Source organism: Anas platyrhynchos, chromosome 2, assembly GCF_047663525.1.
Source record: "Anas platyrhynchos isolate ZD024472 breed Pekin duck chromosome 2, IASCAAS_PekinDuck_T2T, whole genome shotgun sequence".
Taxonomy (NCBI): domain Eukaryota; kingdom Metazoa; phylum Chordata; class Aves; order Anseriformes; family Anatidae; genus Anas; species Anas platyrhynchos.
In genome coordinates, this window is record NC_092588.1 from 7661706 (window position 1) to 7682338 (window position 20633).

Below are 20633 nucleotides of genomic sequence, written 5' to 3' on the forward strand. Positions count from 1 at the left end.
TCTCTTTAATGGAACCCCTTTTATTTACAGAAACATAGCACAGTAACTGTGATTGTCATCTTTTTCTCCCCAGATCTTCTCTAGCAATACCCCTACCCCACAAAGTTGTCTCTGGGTCATAGTACCAGGTCATAGGCCAACTCTTTATTCCTTCCAAATCTAGTATTTTCATTCTGGCTGTTCTCTTCACTTGAGGCCTCTTTTGGCTTCCCAGAGCCTGAAAAACCATAATGAAAAATATAGAATTGATCCTCATTGTTCATGCATGCTTTACAAGTGCCTTTGCTTGGGCCAATGCTTTATGCTTATGCTTGAAATAAAGTAGCTGTCATTGTTGCTAACTAGCTCCGTAAAAAAAGCCTTATGAAATCTCAAAACCCTTGAAAGAAGAGCAGTGGCTGTATGGAATCTGTAACACTATTCTTTCTTGTCTTTTTTATATACATATTTTTTTAACATAGTCTTAAGGTGCACACATTATACATCAGAACATAATTAACTTACTGTTCCTCTTAGGACTTAAAAAATAGCTGTTGTGAGTGGCTGGCCATGCTCCAAGTACTTCAGTAATATTATTCGTCTACCCAGGAGCATCTTGAAAATTTGATTGCAATTAATAATTTCACAGAAATGGTTCTCACTTTGTTAATGGTTGTCTTGTTCAGGGTTCACTCAGATCTCAGTGGCCTGCCTGAGGTCTGCAGCACTCAGTACCTGACTGCTAACTGCTATGCTCAGAACAGATAAGTTTTCTTTCTCATCAGAAGTAGAAAATACTGATTTAATGATCAACAGTAACTTAACAAGAAGTGTAAAACACACTCAAGTTCAGTAGTCTACCAATGGCACATTGAACACAAGTTCATGAACAGACTCTGGAGGTCACTGCCAGAGAATCCTGTAGATGCTACAGCTGATTGCTACACTTCCAGACATAAAGACGTGCCTCCAGCTCAGGAAGCCCCTGCACTGCAGAAGAATGGATAGTACCCCTATATATTTGCCTTGCTTTTTACTCTGCACTTAGCATCTACTACTGGTCTTTGCCATGAGAGAGTGCTCATGCAGATGGACCTTTCTTTGAATGTCATATGGTGACTTTTCATATTTGGTAAGCGAACTAACATCTCTGACCCTATAGCTATAGAACTGAACTAAAGAGGGCCACTGCAAACCTCAAGCATTGCTGTGCAGTCATCTATTTGCTGAACAGTAAAAGGTTAGCCTGAAAGCAACAGATGGATAAAGCAAATACTTCACACGCAGCATATGACTTGTGTGAAGACATCACTGGAAATAAAAGGATACAGATTCCTGCATTAGAGATTGTCTGTAATACAAATCTCTCCCAGGTTTTCAGGGTTTTCAGTGCATAAATATCAGGTCTGTAGTTTAGAGGGGAAAGAAAAAAAAAAAAAAAAGCCACCCCAAACTATAACTATATTCACAAGAAGGTATTTGCCATCCCCCTTTTGGCAATGGCAAAAAATGTGGTTTATGGTCAGTTGCTGCTAATGCTGCTATCCTGGAAATAAAGAACTGAAACTTTTTATATCCATGGATTTAAGCCAAAGCCTCCTTCTTCATTTCAGCTGCGTTGACATTGTTTTTGTTGGCACTCCCAGCACATATGACTGAGCTGCTGTAAAGACTCACTGCCAATACCTCCTGAGAGGTATCCCTGGATGAATTTAGCTTTGTGCCTACTTTCAGGGGATCTCTGATTAACTCTATCATGTTCTTAAGCTCCAGCAAGGTTCCCCTCCAATGTGTTTTGGACATCTTTGCAGACCAGCACTTTCTTAGTGGCAATTTACTAACTAATCTTCCTACAGAATTTTAACTCTTCAGTACTTCCTCTTAATCTATGTGTCCCCCAGCAGGGAGTAGGCAGATGTGTTGGCCAGGGTTTCAGCTGTACTGTGATTTATCTGTAACCTTGTGCTAATTACAATACAAGTAAGGCACACGTGACATGCAGAACTTGCAGTAGACACACACCATTGTTTTGAGACTTTTCTGATCTCCCTGTAGGCTTTCCTGTCTACTATTTTTCAGCAGCTCAAAATTTTAAGCAGAAAATCTCAGAACCTGCTGTAGTGTCAGGAATGTGCTATATTTTCCTGTGAAACATCTTGGATGTGTAGCACATCACAACTCACAATGTCTCTCAAAAGGAGCACACAGTGTTCACAAATGTGTGCTCTGTTTTGCTTAGGGAACCTGCCAGAATTCTGCTTACACATCATGCATAGAAAAATATTTTATTTCAGCCTTCTGTTCTAGAATTTCTTCCCAGGTAGGGGAGAGAAAATGATTCCTTATTATATATGTGTTTAGCTCTTTGGGATCTCTACTAAAACGATGATTTTAACTTGTTTAGAGAGGCTTTCAAATGACCAATGAATTTACCAGCTTTGCTGATTTTGTTTTTTCAACTGTCATGTGTCCTGCGGCAATAAACTGATTAAGTTCCTCTGCTAGCCTCTGCCTTAGGACAAGAACTGTGATAATTAATTTAATAGGTGAGACAGCTGTTGGTTTTAGTTCAGCTCTGTGCTCTGCCAACAGTTGTTTTTTTTGTTTTCTTTTTTTATCCTGAGGATGCTTCTTTAATACCATCAGTCCCTTGCCCTTCCAGAGGATGCAACATAGGACCGCACATATTTCTTGCCTGTGTGATTACTATGCAAACTCCCTAAGTGGGAAATCAGTTCACAAGTGTATACCCTAAGTTTAGCCCTTTTACTTGCTAGAGCTTTTGTTTTTCATGTGTACACCAGCATTACTGTTGCTTGACCTCACTTGAGGTTGTGTATTCAACTTAGAATTAGTAACTGTCACTTGCTTTTTTGATGTGAAGTGCCTCAATCCTCACAGTCTCTCTCTGTAGTCTCACAATTATGCCCAAGTCAAATGAAAACTATCAAAATCATCAATCTGCTCCAATCATCTACTGGCAGAAATAAGATGAAGATGGTAAACTCTGGAAATAAGGGAATTTGCAAAAGTTTCCTGTCAATGAGAACAGAGAAGGACAACCCTGGCAGACCTCTGGCTTCTTTCCCTGTCTTCTGAATCCCTATTGAATCAAGAAGAACTAACTAAACAGATTATGTTAACGGAAATTATGTGTCAGCTTTTGATGTCATACTGAATGGATAATGGGATCACGTCAGAAGTACCTAGGGAGGGGTGAACCTGACCTTAGCAACAGTAGTACTAATGAGGTAAAAAACAAAACAAAACAAAAAACCAACAGGATATGACACAGAAAACAAAATAGACTATTATAACTGTGCTTCTGTGCAAGACTGCTTATATCCTATGTGCCATGAGTCATCCTTCAGAAAATAATATAAAGTGGCAGCTTTGAGGGGACAGGCAGGTGATGAGTGCTAAGAGGGAGCAACGGTAATATCTGAGTGATGAGAAAAATTGACATATTTGGGAGATATTGCTTCAAGGTGACAAACACATGAGATGCAAAGTCAGAACTAAGTGGCAAGTAAAGATGAAACGTTGATTGTGGTAAGCACAAGTGAGAAAGTTGAACAGGCAAGTTTGGAGTGTTGAGCAGAGTTGAAACTGTTTTGGCTGGAGGTGCAGAAAGCGGTAGTTTTGCTGAAGGCATATTGATACCCAACATCAGATCAGTGTCCTTTCATCTGGGGTAGCCAGAGGGTAACTAGGGAATCTTGGGGTTGGTGTAGTTTGTATGCCAGAAAATGGATCTGCTGCAAAAGTTGGGCTCATAAGAGCCTCAACAGACAAATCTGAGTAAAGAGTAACAGAGGGAAAGAGCAGCTATTTAAATATTGTACTTTAATATCAACTTCTATTTAAATATGCACTTTCTCCTGACCTACTGACAGTCTGAGGGAAGGGCTGGGGTTAGACCCTTGCCAAGACATCCTGGAAGTGGCATCTTACACATACTGCCATTTCCAAGCTTATTTTGTTCTGTCTGTTCTGTCCCTTAAAGCAAAGTTACTGGTTTTTGTTTGTTTTGCTCTGTTTTGTTTCAAATGAGTAGGCTCCCTGTTTCTCCCCTCAGGTCCTGGAGAGATACGTGTGTCACTATTTACTTTTCCTCTTTTTTTTTGCTCTGAAGGAACCCAGCAGTTTTGTGACCAAGAACATCTGACACCTGAGTCATATTCAGATCATGTCCCATTTGACAGGATAATATTGCTCAAGCTGAAGATGTACTCACATTTTCTCCAGCTGTTTTCAGAGTTTTCATGTTGCAGGAAGCATTTGATTGCCCCATTCTTTCCACTCTAGATATTTTCCTACTTGTACCAACTATGTGTTCTCTCTTAAATCACTTAGAGCCAAACTCCCAAGGTCTGCTTCATGCCTTGTCTAACTGATCAACTGTTGTAGTGCAATACAACTGATCTCAGCTAACTCATCCCAGAGCACCTATATCAATTGCCCAGCATGTGGACAACTTAATGTATTTTAGGTTGGGCAATCTTCCTAATAAAATAATTCTCAGGATGCAATGCTGTTGAAACACAGCATTTATCAGTGCTACCTAATTTCTTCTACAGTCAGGCCAAGAAGAAAGAAAAGTACTGGCTATGGACAAGGTAGAAGCTTTCAGTCACACTTGCATCTGTCTTCATACAGAATCTCCTGCCAGAGTTGTTTATTTTATTTTATTTTCTCTTTTTTTATGCCTTTTTGGGTGGCTTCAGATGAAATGAAGTCAGTTAATATGTCTGAGTGTCTATTTGGTGTGCTTTCAACCATGATGAAATTTATAGATGCATGCAGGAGAGTTGAAGGCTAGCATAGTTCATAAGGAAAATTCACTGTTGGGTTTCTGCAGTGACATATCAGGATGAGATACACCCATTCCATTCCATCATCTTTCCTCTCTATATTATTTTAGAAAGCCAAGTAATATCATTGGTATGAAAAGACTTTTAGATTGCAACTGGAAAATAGGACAGCAGTCATTGAGAACTTGCTTATTATGGCATGAGAAACATTCTAAAAGGCGCAGCCTAGTAGTTAGCCCCTGCCTTTTTATATGAGGTTAATGCCTGTGCCAGACTGGGATGTTTCTCACAGAACTTTTTTCTCCCTTTAATTTATGAAGAGCAATGGCTCTTAATGCCATTCATCTTAATGGCCTAAACACCTCCAGTACGAGGATGAGAAGAACTAAAGAACTACTGTACCTGAAAGCAGAGCCCAATGCTGTAAATTTTTGAGTCATATCTAGTCCTCCTTAGCTAAAAGAATAATGGAAACAAAGTCACATCTCAGAGAAAATGACATGAAAACCACATGAAAATGCCTTTAGGATGTAGCTTTGCAGTCTAGCTGTGGGAAGATGTACTTTTCATAGAGAGGATAGTGCCTGTGCCAAAGTGTCCTGAGGTGCTGACTTCCCTTATAAACAGTGGGATGGAGAGTCGTAGGATCCATTGGTTCCCAAGTATCCAGATGACTGAATAGATTAGTCAGACAACTCAAAGAGAAAAAAAAAAAAAAAAAAAAAAAAAGAATTTCAGGAAGATTCTCTGCTAGAGGAATATTGGAGAGTTGGAGAGTGATGAACTATGCAACTTCTTAGATAAACTATTGAAACTGGCTGGTTTGGGTTCGAAAGGCTAAGGACTTGCCCTGGTTTTATCTGGGACAGTTAATTTTCTTCCTAGTATCTGCCATAGCACTGAGTTTTTGACTGAGGATGAGAATAATGCTGATAACACACTGATGTTTTACTTGCTGAAGAGCAGTGCTCACCCAGAACCAAGGACTTTCCAGCTTCTTGTGCTGCCCTGCCAGTGAGGGTCTCTGGGTGCACAGGAATATGGAAGAGGACAGAACCAGGACAGCTGGCCCGGATGGACCAAAGGGCTATTTCATACCATGTGATATTGTGCTCAGCAATAAAATCTGGGGTAAAGAAGGAGGAAAGGGGGACACTGGGAGTGGTGGCATTTGTCTTCCTAAGCAACTGCTACATGTGATGAGCGCTGCTTTCATAGAAGTGACTGAACACCTGCCTTCTGATGGGAACTAGTAAAAAAATATCCTAGTTTTGCTTTCTTTGCACATGCAGCTTTTGCTTTGCCTAGTGAACTGTCCTTACCTCAACCCATGAGTTCTTGCGCTTCTACCTTTCCGATTCTCTCCATGGAGAGAGTGAGTGAGCAGCTGTGTGGTACTCAGCTACCTGCCAGAGCTAAACTACAACAGGACTAAACAATTGCTAACCAGCCAGCATTTGCTGAAGGTCTTTTATAATCCATTTACAAAGACGAGATAGGTGATGTTTGAAACTACTGTGTACAAGGTGTGTCACCTTGTGTGAGCTCCATCATTAGCAAACAACCATGATTTATTGGCATTTCTGCAGCGATTGCCACAAATTTATTCAAATGATTCAAAGAACACTTGTCAAATTCTAGCCTTAGTACCTCATTTTAAAGTTGAGTAGAAGTATTGATGTTCCTGGCCAGCCCTGGGTGTAACTTCTATTATTCTCCATTCCCATCTGGTTCTTATCTCTCCTCCTCACACAAACCCTCCCCATACATACACCAACCTATAAAATGGGATCAACCCTCAACAGGAAGGGCCTGTTGATGAGTCTTTGTGCAATGGTATCAGTCTTTCAAGGTGTAGAGTAGGCTTCTTGTCCAAATGCCACAATGCTGGCTAGGAGTGTGGTCGTCACATCAGTGGGAATTTCCCTGGGATAAGAGTAGCTGTGAATCTCTGTTGTTTGAGGTATTCTTTGCATGAGCAGTGGGAGAGCTATACAGAAGTCAAAAAGAGGTCACAAAAAAAGTCAAAAGTCAAAAAATAAGTCAAAAAAAGGTTACAAGATCCTTAACTTTCCTGTAATTCCAGTGTGCAGTTATGCACTTAAAAAGATCCTATAACAAGCTTACAATACCAGGTCACAACCCTAAGCAGTCACCTTGTTATACAGTTTTCTTTGCATTCACACACCAAATATACGCAATCCCTTCCTCAACCCTTGTAATTCTGAGAGATGGAAGTGCCTCCAGTGCCATGTGGGATAAAAACATCTTATTTGGCTGGATGGTCTCATTCAAGAGTTGTGGTCAACAGCTTGATGTCTAGGTGGAGACCGGTTAGGAGTGGCATCCCTCAGAAGCCTGTATTGGCATTTTTTAACACCTTTATTTGTGGTTGTGGATGACACTAAGCTGAGTGGTATGGTTGATATAGTGGACAGAAGGGATGCAACCTAAAGGGATGCCACCCAAAGGGATTTTAATAAGCTTGAGAGGTGGAAATTCGACAAGGACTAGTACAAGGTAGTGCACCTGGGCTGGGGAAATCCCAAAAATGAACACAGGCTGGGTAATGAGTAGGTTAAGAATGGTCCTGTGGAGAAAGACTCGGGGGTGTTGGTGGACAAATAATTTAAGATGAACGAGCAATGTAGACTTGCAGCCTGGAAGGCTAACCATATCCTGGGTGGCATCAGTAAATATAGGCCAAGCCTCAGCACGTCGTAGTGATTTCTGTCTCCTTGCACTTGCCAAGGTGATGACACACCTTTTTCAAACATTTTACCAGTTTTTCATATTTCTACACTTGTTCAGGGTGAAGTTCCAAAGCACTGGAAGTGCCCGCTACTCTAGGTGCCTGCCCATATCCTCCCTACCACTCATAACTGCCCTGCCTGGGAACAGATCTCTGGGTGGCATTCTTAAACAGTTGCTTAACCATAAAAAAAGAAACACATTCAGGAGATGCAGTAATAGGAACATGTTCCTTTGAATGTCCCAAGGATATTCAAATTTCTCAAGAGCTTTTGGAACTATCCTGGAGGAGAAGGGGGATGTGAAGGAAAAAGGGAGGGTGAAGAAGCAGGGAAAAGTGTCCCCCATTGTGTTCCGCATAGACTGGCCCCCTTGAGGAGAAAAGGTAAGGAGTGTCACTATTAATAGTTCCTGAAGTATGGAGATGACAGCAATGCTGAGTACCAATACCAAATTATTCTCATGACCAGTAATTTTATCATATCATAAGCCTCATCTCTTGATCCAATCTCTGCTTCACTGTTTACTAACAACAATGTCATCTGAGGGGGCATTGAGAGCCTGGTGAGAAGACTGAACTAACACATACAATTTGATTTTTCTCTCATTATTTCTGCTTAGAAGAAGAAAAAGCTTGAAGAACAAAATGTGTTTCCATCTGCTTGAGATCAGCCTCAGAAAGGTGTTATAAAGTAGGTCATTTTTATTACCACATTTTTTAGGGAAGTCTCTGTTAATTTGGGGTGACGTCCTCCTTTGGTGTTATTTATGTTACTGAGTGCTTTGCTTTGAAGCCAAAGCGAGGAAGAATAATACGTTTTCAGTGTCTGCAAATGTCATAGACAAAGTGTTTAAACATGAAAGCATTGTGTCAGTGAACATGATGTGAAAACTTTGCTTAAATTAAGTCCATAAGTCCTCTTACACCTGTGTAACATTTGTCAATTGGGAGTAAAGGAAATAAAGGAGGGGCACAGAGGAGAAGAAGGTAGTAGGAGGGAAATATTAAACAGTACATGGGAAAATTTCCTTTATCCTGAAAGAAGAGGAAGTGTGCTTAAAAACTGAGTCACCTTTGAGAACAAAAGGTGGGGCTTCACCGAGGAAGTATATGGGAAAGCAAAAATGATAATGAATACTTAAATGTTTTTGATACCTAAATGGTGCTGCCTGATATCACAATCATTTGTCCTGAGGCCCGTGGTGGTTTAGTTCTTTCTACCATGGCTGGAAAAGAGACAGACTTCTAGAGCTCCATAGTCTTGACATTGCCAATATCTCTTACTAAGCACTTTTGTAAAAAAACACATCTTGATCACGTCCTGTCTTTTTCTGCTGTCTTGCTGTTGCTACTTTACTTCAAAGGTTATTGACATGTGCTGTTGCAGGATATTTCAGTGGATATATAGAGTTAGCACCTACTTTAATCCCCTCAAAGACAATGGCACCTTTCCTGTTACTAGGACAGAAGATATAAATACCAGCTGAATTAGCTGCTTAGTGCTCCAAAATCTGCTTTTCTCATTGCCAAGATTGTCTGAGGTACTTCAAGAAGTCATTCAAAATAAAATTGATCTTATTAGCTACACAGAAATATAGACCTAAATTAGCGTCTGAATTTCAGACTACTTAGCATCTCAAAAAGTAAGTGTCTGAGATGTCCTGAAATCAGGTTAGTTCAACTCCACATCCCTACCCCCAAAAAATTAGATTCTGATATCTGCCAAAAGATTATTCCATATGTTGCCTCTATAATATTCTTGACTGTGGTTTTTATTATTCCTTATTATTTAAAAAAAAAAAAAAAAAAAAAAAAAAAAAAAAAGAGTACTTATCTGTAAACTGTACTGCTGTTAGGCTACAAAATTACTGAAACTGCAACTAGCAAATTTCATCCAGCCATGATGTTCAGATACAGATCTAGCAAACAAACTTGAAAGTTGTGTATGGAAGATACTGGCAGCAATTCTCAATATTTTTTGCCACCGCACCAGTAGGAAGAATTGTTATTTTCCTCTTACAGACTTAGTAGAGAGATCCTTAAAGTGTTACACAAAACCATAGTCATGGGCAGGACATGATCAAGAACTGAACCTAACTTCCATGAAGTTAAAGTTAACACAATATGAAGAAAATGCAAGAACTTCCTCTCCACAAACCTTCCCTTCCACTGTGTTCATGATTGTTTCCTTTTCTCAAGTATATGGAACAAAGATTTCAAGTTACAGTTTTGTAAGTTTCTATTCTGTTGTTCCAAAACCATAACTCCGTTTCTGGAAAGTCACAAGAGTCAGTAACTTTGGTATTTAAGCTTGTTATTGTTTTTTGTTTTTTTTTTTTTGGTGGTTTTTTTTTTTTTTGGTTTTGTTTGTTTGTTTGTTAGTTTTAATACAAGCTTGAAAGATCAGTGGCAAATTTTGTGAACACTTTCTTGTTTTATTAGTTCTCCTAGATGCAAGAATATCTTACTTAAATAGAATATATTTCTGCCTTGCATCCATTTACTGAACTCTTTCTTCTCAGTTTTTCCTAAATGCATTCTTCCTAGTTTTCTGAGAAGAGGTGTTTGTTGTGGTTTTGTTGATATTGTTGTTTGTTGTTGTTGTTGTTTTTCCAAACTCACTTCAAAATCTTTGATTAAGGTGTACACAATATATTTAGGTGGCTTTTCCACACAAAACAATTAGTTTGTCTGTAGCGAAACATTTTTGACTACAGAAATGAGAGTAAGACTATAGCTGTTCATTCTACACCTAGCAAACAGAAAATGCAGCCCTGCTGGAAGCATAACACTGATTTTTTCATTAATGTACAAACTGAAGGTGAAGAGATATTAAAAAGCAACAGGAGGCAAAAATAGAAAGTTTTTATTATTATTATTTGTAGCCATATGCCCACCTTCCTGATCATAACTTCACAAATCACCACCTAGCTAAATATGGAAGGAAAGCACAGCTCCCCTCTGAGAAGAAGGAAGAAAGATGGGCAGAGACCAAAGACCACCTCTGAAAAATGCCTCCAGGCTTTCATTCTATGTAGTCTTCTTCTGCCTGATGGCTTGTAGTTAGCTATGTTTGTTAGTGAGCTTCACCTTGAACATCCAGTGATAATTCAAGCATGGTAAAAATGAAATCTTTCCTGCAGTGTGACAGCAGGGCTTTCTGCAGGCTTCAGAAGTGGCAGTACAGCCTGTGCTGCTGAGATCTTATTTCAAGGCCTCCTGTTGCTACATGACACAAAAGAGAATTTTGTGATTTCTTCCCTTGAGCAGTTCCTTGCTTTCTCTATGCTTATTCAGTAAGCTTGAAAAATGAAGAAAACCTTGGGTGGATGGGCATGGAATGTACATGCTACCAAAGATCACTTGACTGATACAACAGCATGTAAAGGTGTATTAATAAATTTTCACTTGTGATTTTATTCTTTAATGGTAATGATGCAATTTCTCACAATTACATTTATTTGTGCCTGTGCATCAAAATATTACATTATCCCTTGCTTCCCTCATATAAGCAGTTCTAACAATAACTTAGATCAAAAAAACGAGCTGCACAAAATTTTGCTTTTCATCATCTTTTTGGATTTGTGTCATCACTCTGTGCCAGGAGGTGGTGCCACAGAGCAGGAAACAGTTTAGGTATGGTCCGGCATGCACATGTTGCAAGATAAAGGGATGAGGATATGATCTTGCCTTCTTCCAAAGTCTAGTGAGGGTCATAGCTGAGGCCTGACACAATTCAAATATCCCAGGACAGAAAGCCAATATCTGTTTTTTTTTTATTTGTGTTCTCTTCAGACTAGTTTTTCATTTTTTTATTCAGACATTCTACCAGAGAAGGATTCCCAGCCTATATTCCCAACTTCTCCCCATTTTGTTGGATGAGGTTTCCCCCATCTTTCCATTATAAACTGACTCTGTAAAGTTGTGACAGATCTGTGACATGATCCATCTCCTCTACTCTATTCTTTGCTTCTTCCTTATTTTCAGCTCTTATGTAAGAATGTAATAGACATTTCATTTACTCAGTGCTCAATAATTATAAGAGGCATTTGGAACACGGAATGGACAGTTCCTTTTAATTTTATTTCTACAGGGATCCTGCATGTAACCATATAAGGAGAAAGTGACTCCTTGGTACGCCTCCAAATAATTCCTTCTTGAAAGATGTGTTCCTCCTTTCAAGTCACACAATAGTTGCTAAACCACTATTTTGAATAATTTTAGGTGAGGTGTGTTTTACAGGATCATTTTCTGCTAAGGCAAGTGGATATTAGTGTGTTCCTGAACCTACACATGTGGCTTTAACCACTACCCTTGTTTAATGTTTTGAAGTCATATGCTTTCAAATGAGTTGGTTTCCAAACCAGTTTCCCCACTTCTTGTTTTCAGTATCTTGACTATGAACTTGATTTAACCTTGTTGCTATCTTCGTTCTGTTGCGTGGCAACATGTTGGTTCTGTTTATTTCAAATACCTGTTTCCTCTGTACCCCTTCTTTCATGTCAGGCTTACTCAGGGATATTTATGCTCTTTCTAGATCTTCTTACCATCTGCACTTTGCCTCTCATTTCAGGACCTGCTTTTTGTTCACTACCACTCTTCTTGAGTTTCATTTGCACTTCACTGCCTTGAGTCTGTACCTGATCTCTTTAGGCTATCCTAACTGCTATGTTTTGCCATTGGGTTGTGAGGTCTTTTCCACTAGTCTCAGACCTGCTCAGCTCTGCAGCATGACCTCAGGCCCTTCCACAAATCTCTTTTCTGTGATTTGCCTTAGAAGTGAGCCTTGCTCATATAAAAAGTGCCTGGTTAGTGAGAGATATGCCTTTACTCCTCCAAGGGACAAGGTATCCCTTATACGCCTCCAGGGTAACTCTGAAGTCTCATGGAAAGATTGCCTACTCCCTTTCAACTGATTGCTGTACTGCATGCACTGCTCATCCCTCCCTTGGGAGTGGGGCACAGCACCTTGTTCCTGAAGAAGAGGACAACTATGGAGGGTTTCTACTGGTTTTAATAGTCTATCTTGGTCTCTTTTCATTGGATTGCCTGGAGATTCTCAAAGTTATATCTAGGGCAGTGTAACATATCCAGAAATACTCCATGTGTGGATATCAGCAGAGAACAACCCCTGCCTGTACCATAGAAATCTCCTAGCCGTGAAATTGGGTGGCCACATCCAAACTGCCTGCTGGAGGTAGTGTCTGGCTAGTACTAATTTCCAAACAGGAAGGTGTTCGGGAGAGTACCAGTTTGCTTGGGCCGAAACCATAGCAGACACCAGTCTGTCAATTTAAGAATGTAAACAAATATGTTACAGTGTTCAAGAACATTTCCTCATACTGTTGAATTTCGTACCAGAGCCTGAGAAGTCCAGTAGGAATTCACAACTTTTAAAATCTCTTGTCTTTATTCAGCCTTGAACTGTTTCTGGAGTCTCTTCAGGATGTCTTGCATGCCAGTTCTATAGGCCAAGATTCTCTTCTGGACGTTACTTCCTCCAATAATACAAATGTTGTCAGATATAATCTTAGTGTTTGGGAGATCCAGGAGAGACAACTGTTACTTTTATCAAGTAGCATCACACGGTCTTATCCTTCCTGTGGTGTATATCCAGTAGTACCTGCCCCATTGGGCATATGCCAGTGGAACACTGACATCTAACAGAACATACTGATAAGACTGGGTGTATTCACAGTTTCTGATAAAGTTTATTACCTGTATTAACATTCATATCTACAGCAGCTTTAAGTCAATTCAGATCTGATTACCCCCTACTTTCTTACGTTGCAGTGTTGCCTTGCCTCTGTGCTCCTGTCAGCTCCTTTTCTATTGAAACCAGCAAGTCACATGGATCCATATATGTCAACAAGCTCAGACTGACAAATTTCTCACTCAAATTTGCCCCTGTTCTAGATGCTTATATGCCAGGAGAAGGTCTGGTATCCTTCTGAACTTTTCGTGGACTGAGACCATTAGAATATGCTATAGTCATGCCACAGATCTTTCCCCATCCTCTAGAAATCTCCCTGTGTTTACAACCACTCTGTGTGATCCTCTGGTTTTTCTTCTGGGAATACTTGGGTTCTGGAATATAACAGATATTTACATGATGCTGCCTTGTTTCACATGGAGATGTTTCATTCAATTCTGAACAGATCAGACCTTGTTATAAACAGCTATAAACTATATTAGTGCAGTACTCTACCCAGGATAACTGTTCCTGCTGAGAACCATACTTCATTCAGTGTTCCCAAAATCTCCATGGCCCTACATGGGTGCCTGGAATCTCCTTTCTGCCTTTCGTGGTGCCATCATTGTCATACATACTAGACCATCCTCAGTCAATTTGCTTGTCCTGTGTGCCCCACTGCTTTAGTCTGGTGCTTGTATTCTTATTCTTGCAGTGTACAATGGCTGTCTTTGTTTTGATGCCTTCCTCACAGATGCTTATTGTACTTACTATTAGCTGGCATTTTTTTATGATTGCTCTGATCTGATCTGCTAGAATCAAGAGTTCCAGTAACAGACCCATATCTACTTTAATATCTTTGCTCTTCAGAACAAGCATTTATATTCCTTTTGCTAGTTTGTTTCCTTCCAAATAAAACAGTATCTCTGAATAGCTTTGCTCCATCTACATTCACAGTATTTATCAGATATGCTTATCTACTATTCCAGTAGCTTGGACATTATTCATATCTTACTTATTTCTTACCATTTTTCTTTGAAGCTTTAGCTGTCTTTTCTTTCCTTTACTCTCCATGATCATTGTTGTATACTCTCTCTCCTTATTATTATACTTGTGAGAAGTTTTGGTCTTGAAATCAATGAATCCCAGTAATCCAGGATTTCGTTGTACTTGTTTGCTATACTTTTAGGTGCTGCTTTGCTACATTAAGTGTAATTGCATTATGATGTGCAACTACCTCACAGATTTTGTAGTAAAAGTAAATGTCTTCCATAATCCAGTACTGACTGTGCACAATGTGGTAGTGCCAGGTCTTTATGGTGTCTGGCATGTTATTTCTTGGGGAAAGGACAAGGAACTAGGTACCTAGTGCCTGTCATCCCAGCATAAAAGAATTAACAAAGAAAGGTGTAAGCCATGAACAAAAAGCAGGAGACATGTGGCTTGACTCATTCTCTACCAGAAGAATTTGTGACACACATATATAGCACCTCACACATTGGCCCACTGATTTTGGATGGCCGTAAATGGTTGCAAATATTGACTCTACCAAATTCTCCTTTCAAGTGCTCTGCATGGCCCAGTACTTCCCCTTGCATGTATGAAAGCTCCTTGAGTACCAACTGTTTCTGAAAATCAGAGTTTATTTTGGTGCCTGTCAGTGGATTTTATGAGCTTGGCTCTTAGCACCATTTCTTCTGCTCAGTGATGTATGGAGCAGTCCTATGGGGCAGCTGGGCTGTCAGGTTCCATTTCTGCCGTGGCAGTTTATAATTAAGTGCATTTTCATGCAGATCATTTTTCTTTGGGCACAATCTGTTTCAGGCATAATCGCTCCTCAGAAATCAAATGCTCCCAAACCCGTGTAGCAATTAGAGTGACTGGTCATCTGGCACTTCATAGAGTTCATAAAGACATGGGGCAACTGCACATGAATTCTCCACTTATGCAAATTGGACATGCAGGGTTTTCATCCGTGATATCTGTTAAACCCTGAAATGCAAAATGGTGTAAATGCAGTCATTGGCTGTCAGCAGTTTGAAAACCAAATTGTGTGTTTCAATGCACGTAACACAAATGGAGAGAGGGAGAAGGCAATTTTAAGTTGGGCTTCGTGTTTCTTTGAAAAGTGCAGGGCAAGGGCAGAGTTGACTGGCCAGGCTCATGGCTGTGGCCCGGGTGGAAGAAATAAGAGGATAGGAGTGCATGAACAAGGATTATGAAGGATTAATGCCAGGATTAGGTAGCAAGTGTGTGTGGAACTGGTAGCAAGAGGGAAAGTTCAGGGGTGGGAATGTGAAAAACAAGTAAATGTGGTGGAAAACTGCAATTTTGTGCTGAGTTAAGTGAATAATGATGAAAAAGAGGATGGATCTTGTATTTGACAGCATCACAGAATAAATTTTGCTAAATTCTTGCAAAGGCAAGAGTGCAGAAGAAAGACATGCACCTCAAACAAGGGAGCAGAAGTAATCACTCTGAGAAGAGCAGGGCTATATAGCATTTCTGTCCACTTCACCTCCTTGACTCCTTTCTGGTGTTTAAAGAGAACAGAGTTAGAAACTTGTCTTGCTCTTCCCTATTCTACCAGTGCAGAATCTAGAGAATTTGGTAAAGGCAGTTTCATGATAACACCTTCTACTTGGTAAAGGGGACATATTTTGATAGGTCTTAGAGGCAGAATATAAGTCATAAATGCTTGAACAGTACCATGCATTTCATGTGAATTACCCGAGCTCATAACTGAGGATAGAGGCAAATTGCCAGAGGTAGTTTTACAAATGCTGAGCATCCCAGATCCTGGTAGGAGCATAAAGAGATGGAAATATCTTGTAGATCAAAAGGGAGTAAGTGATACATGTGGTATCATGTTTCCCAGAAAGTTTCAGGGTAGTGTCTGGACTTGGCATCTCACTGTGATGTGAACAGGAGGAAGGTTCTTTTTCAAGCTTCTTAGTTTTCAGTGGAAAGGAAGACCAGGAAGATCCAATGTCAAAACAAGAGTTAAGTAGGATGGCAGTACGTTGACTGACTTCATTCTCTGCTTGCTCTGTGCACATTTAGTTGAGTGCAAGTGCCCTAATTACGGCCCCTCTTCCCAGCTGCCACAGCTGCAGTGAGGCAGGTGATGGTTATGCAAAGATTCCCCAGAGGTCAGAAAAGTAGGTTTGGTGTAGCAGAAACCCAGAAAAACAAGTACTGGACAACAACAAATATCTAAAATTTAGGCAGGTTGTTTATATTCATGATCCGGGTTTCCTTCACTGTCAGTGAAGAGAAAGGGAACTCCAGGGGGCAATTTTGCCAAATAGCTTCTCTTGCTAATTACTGATGAAAATTAGATGATTGGTTCACATAAATTGCCTGTTTTACAGGTGGCTGAAGATAGGTGAGATAAAGCCTCAGGTCTTGTCAAGATCCCAAACGTTTTCCTTCAGAAAGAAAAATTGCACAAGGGCATTTAGACAAGAACCAGGCTCTGACCTTTAACAGTAGAAATAAAACAAGTTTGACTCTGGAGTAGTTCTCTGTGCTCTTTAGAATAAAAATGCCCAGTACTTCACTTGCTTGTCTGCACAAACAGTCCCAGCAGTGCATGGTCTTCTCTTTATTTCCACCGATTGCATGTACACGTTCGTATTAAGGCTCTGTGATTGATAAGGCACACATGAACAACACTCAGCTACTCTTTTAAACAGGACAAAGTTTGTTCCTGGGCTTTCTACAAATGTGTCTGACTAGAGTGAATTACACAAATGGACAGATTTACAGTCACCAGCTGACCACTTGTCTTTCCTTTCGGCCTGGTGATGAACTGCTTGAACATGAATGCATGGAGAGACTCATAAGATATATCATACCAATATATCTTACACCCTGGCTCACTTTGGGCTCATCAAACACTCTCCTCTCTCTTCTGGAAATAACTATACATGCATTTTGAAGGAAAAGCAATGACCATTCTCCCCAGACTAAACTATGAAAAATTATCTAGTAATTTTGCAATGCTGTGCAAAAATCAGAAGAAGGATTCTTCCCATCTGTGGGGTGACTACATGTTTGGAAAAAGTGTCTCATTTATTATTATAGCTTGTGAAAGTAGGAAGGATTCTGCATCTATGAGATTTCATATCCAATAACCCCTAGATTACAAAGTAAATTTACCCTCAAATGAGGGTAAATTTACCTTTACCCTCATTTACTGAAATTTAGAGTAGACTTTCTGGAATTTCTTTCTGGTAGAAGCCTGGTCCTTATCCTCATTTATATTTCCAAAGTATACTTTAAAATTACCTCAATTAAAGTGGATTTAGCTAGGTCTTGCCTATTAAAAAACAGTAAAAAGAAATTCCTAATCCAGTGCAAGGAGCATCTCTACTAGGACATGTGCCTGTAGGAGGGATGTGTAGCTAGACTAGCACACATCTACTAGACCAGTGTGCGATATTCACTCTGACATTCCAGGTGCCTACAGGTGCCCAACCAAATCAAGTCTTTCACATTCCTCCTCGATTGGGTACAGGTTCAGTGGATGATGAGGATGTTAACACCATCTGGTTGTGCAGGCACTTCTGAGACAAAGTTATAGCTGCACTGACCTCCTTTTGGATAAAAGAGGTATCCACTCCTGTCTGATGTGCTCACATCACTACGGTCAGATCTTCCATTTGGACGTGCATAAAACCCCATGTGGTACCGAGATACACAGAGACAGCAGTCAAAATCAAACAGACTGCCATTGGAAATCTATTATTTCCTTTTAAGCGAAATTGTAATAAAATGTTTGTTAATTCATGGCTACAATAACAGAATTGCCAAAAGATAAAGGGCAAAACTCTAAAGTAAATTATTCACAAGCAACCCCCTCAGATGCAACTCTCTTGAGCAGAGATAATTTTCATGCAGTGTATTTTCTAGATTATGAAAAAATGAATTTAATTCAGAGACACTACGTGGAGATTTTTTACTCCATCTAAAAAACCCTAAAAGTCTTCAGGTGGCATTAACTAAATGGATTCAAGCCACCACTATTATGAATTCTGCAGCATACGTGGCCATATAGAGATTTGCAGCAAGGTAAATGAGGTTTGAATTTAAGACTTATTATTTTTGATGCAGTTTGGTAACAGGGAAGGGCAAAGCAGATTAAAGGATGGGGAAAAGGTTTGGGGAGAAAGCTCTTGAGTTTTGTCAAGACCCTTCAGCAATCTGTTCCCTTCTTCCATCACTGTTACCTAATCCCTTTGGAACATGGTAGTTCTCACACAGCTTCTGTCTGGTGAATTTATGGCATTATGAGGAAAAAAAAAAAAAAAAAAAAAAAAAAAAAAACTTTCTGATCTGATATGAGAAGGGAAATTCCACTTTATCTTGCAGCAGATCTGTTTAGGAGTTATGATGGTTATGCTGGCAGCTTTCTTCCTTTAAATATTTATTTTGACTAGCATAACTATACCCATGTATGGATACAGGTTTTATGGAATGGACATCTTGATCTTGTTCAACATAATCCTTTATAGTACTGTCAAATAACTAATAACTTGTGTAAACTATATCTCAAGTGGAAAGTTTGCTTCTCTGACCAGAGCAAAAAAGGGCTAGCAATAGTTTTCTGATGTAGGCAGATGCATTTAGATATTTTTTTTCTGCTACATAAAAAAAAAAAAAAAAAAAAAAAAAAGTCTCATAACACATTCTATTCTCCATATTTCCAAGTTTTTAGTTGTATCTTGATCTGATTTTATCTGAGCCTTGCTACATGTTCAAAACCCAACAGCATCTTCTTCCCAGAACTACCTGAGCAACTCTATACCCTGTTCTGTCTACAACAGAACATCTCTGATATGTGTTCTCCTCTTAGTTTAAGCCCATTTTTCTCCTTGTACTTTCTCCACTGCTAAGGGGCCTTTGACTACAGACCCTGCTCTCCAGCATGTCCCCTCAGCTATGATTTCCCCAGCTCCAAAGCCCAAGAAAGTCCTCTTCCCAGGCAAGGGCAAACCCATCCGTACCTGTCTTTTAGTCCCAAAGGGAAGCTCTCAGCCTTTTCTGAGCCAACACAAAGTTTGATTACCCCCAGCCCTAGCTGCAGGCCTGACTTTCTGCATGTCCTAATGTATCACTGGTAGTTGGGCATGCAGGACAAAACAGGAGACTGGAATGAATAGTCATTTCCTACACCCCCCCAAAAAAACAAGGTACACCAAGGAACAGCACTTGGGACTGATTCGTTGGATGAACTGGCCTGCCAGCAAGAGATAAAATGGGAACAGAAGCAAGCAAACAGCCCCAGTGCCTGCACACAGCCTTACGGCTCTGTATCTGCCTCTGACAGGAACCTGCAGGCTCCTTTATAGAGTGGCAATGTTTTTGCAGTTTGTCATGACAGTTAAGTGTTCTCAAACAGAGAGCACGAATTACACAGGCACACACGCTTCACCCTCACTGATCTCGCTGCAACAGCACCGCTGAGTAAGTAGATAGGACACTCCATTCTGTTGCCACGGAACATGAATAAATGTCATTGGTTTCAATGGGAGCTATTTGTATCCTGTAGCAGGAGAATAGCGCCCCGGTATCGCTGCTGCTCTCTGTTTGGCTCTCAGTAGCTGGATCTCTGCAATAATAGCAGGGCTGATCCTGCTGCCAATTTTCCCTCTGTTTTTGTTGTGCTGTGCTCTGCTTTTATTGAGTCCATCACTGGCTATTAGGGAGAAGCTTTCCCTCTGGCCTGTTATTCCATTATTGTTCATTATGGGTTTTTTTGCACTTTGGTGCCAGCCTCTGTCAGAGTGGAGGCTCTGGACCCAAGGGGCCCCGGGAGTTCAGGATGCACAGAGAACTTGGGGCTGCAGCACAGGGAAAGATGCAAATGCAAACAGCAAGGGCAACACAACATGCCCACTGAAAGAAATACCAGCCCTGCACTTCGCTTACCCTCACTGCTGCAGCTGATAGAGGAGAACCACATGTTCCATCGGGATCCCACAGCCTCAGAGTTTTCCAGACATTTCCACTTCAGAGTGCTGCATCCCCAGCTCTGGTTTCAAAGTTGTCCCAGCATGCAAGTCTGTGCTAATCAGTTTTAGCAGGTCCATCATTTGATTGGCTTCAAAGCTGGGCGCCCAGTTGCTGTATCTCTTACAAGATAAGGCAGGCCAGCTGGACAAGGGTTGTTTTGCCTGCCTTTAGTTTGTGCTTGTCCTTTGCAGGCAGGTCAGAGATGAAAGTCGATCTGTTCTATGTAACATTTGTCTGATTTCTTTCAGTCACTGTTGGATTAGCTTCTCACATCTTTGTCCAGAAAATATTTTTTTCACCACCCTGTGACAAACCTCTCCTTGCCTGGTATCACATGTCCATGCTGAAGGATTGTTGCCTTTGGTTTTTGTGTGTC

At 40.3% G+C, this 20633-nt stretch overlaps 1 long non-coding RNA gene across 2 annotated transcripts in view; it reads right to left on the reverse strand.

The window, feature by feature from the left end:
- LOC110354063 (uncharacterized) overlaps positions 1-20432 on the reverse strand; it is a 40468-nt gene extending 20036 nt beyond the window's left edge. For both annotated transcript variants that reach the window (XR_003495855.3, XR_003495854.3), the window contains exon 1: positions 20174-20432. This is a non-coding gene — a long non-coding RNA (uncharacterized lncRNA). The remainder of the gene's footprint in view (positions 1-20173) is intronic.
- Positions 20433-20633: the final 201 nt, after the last annotated feature.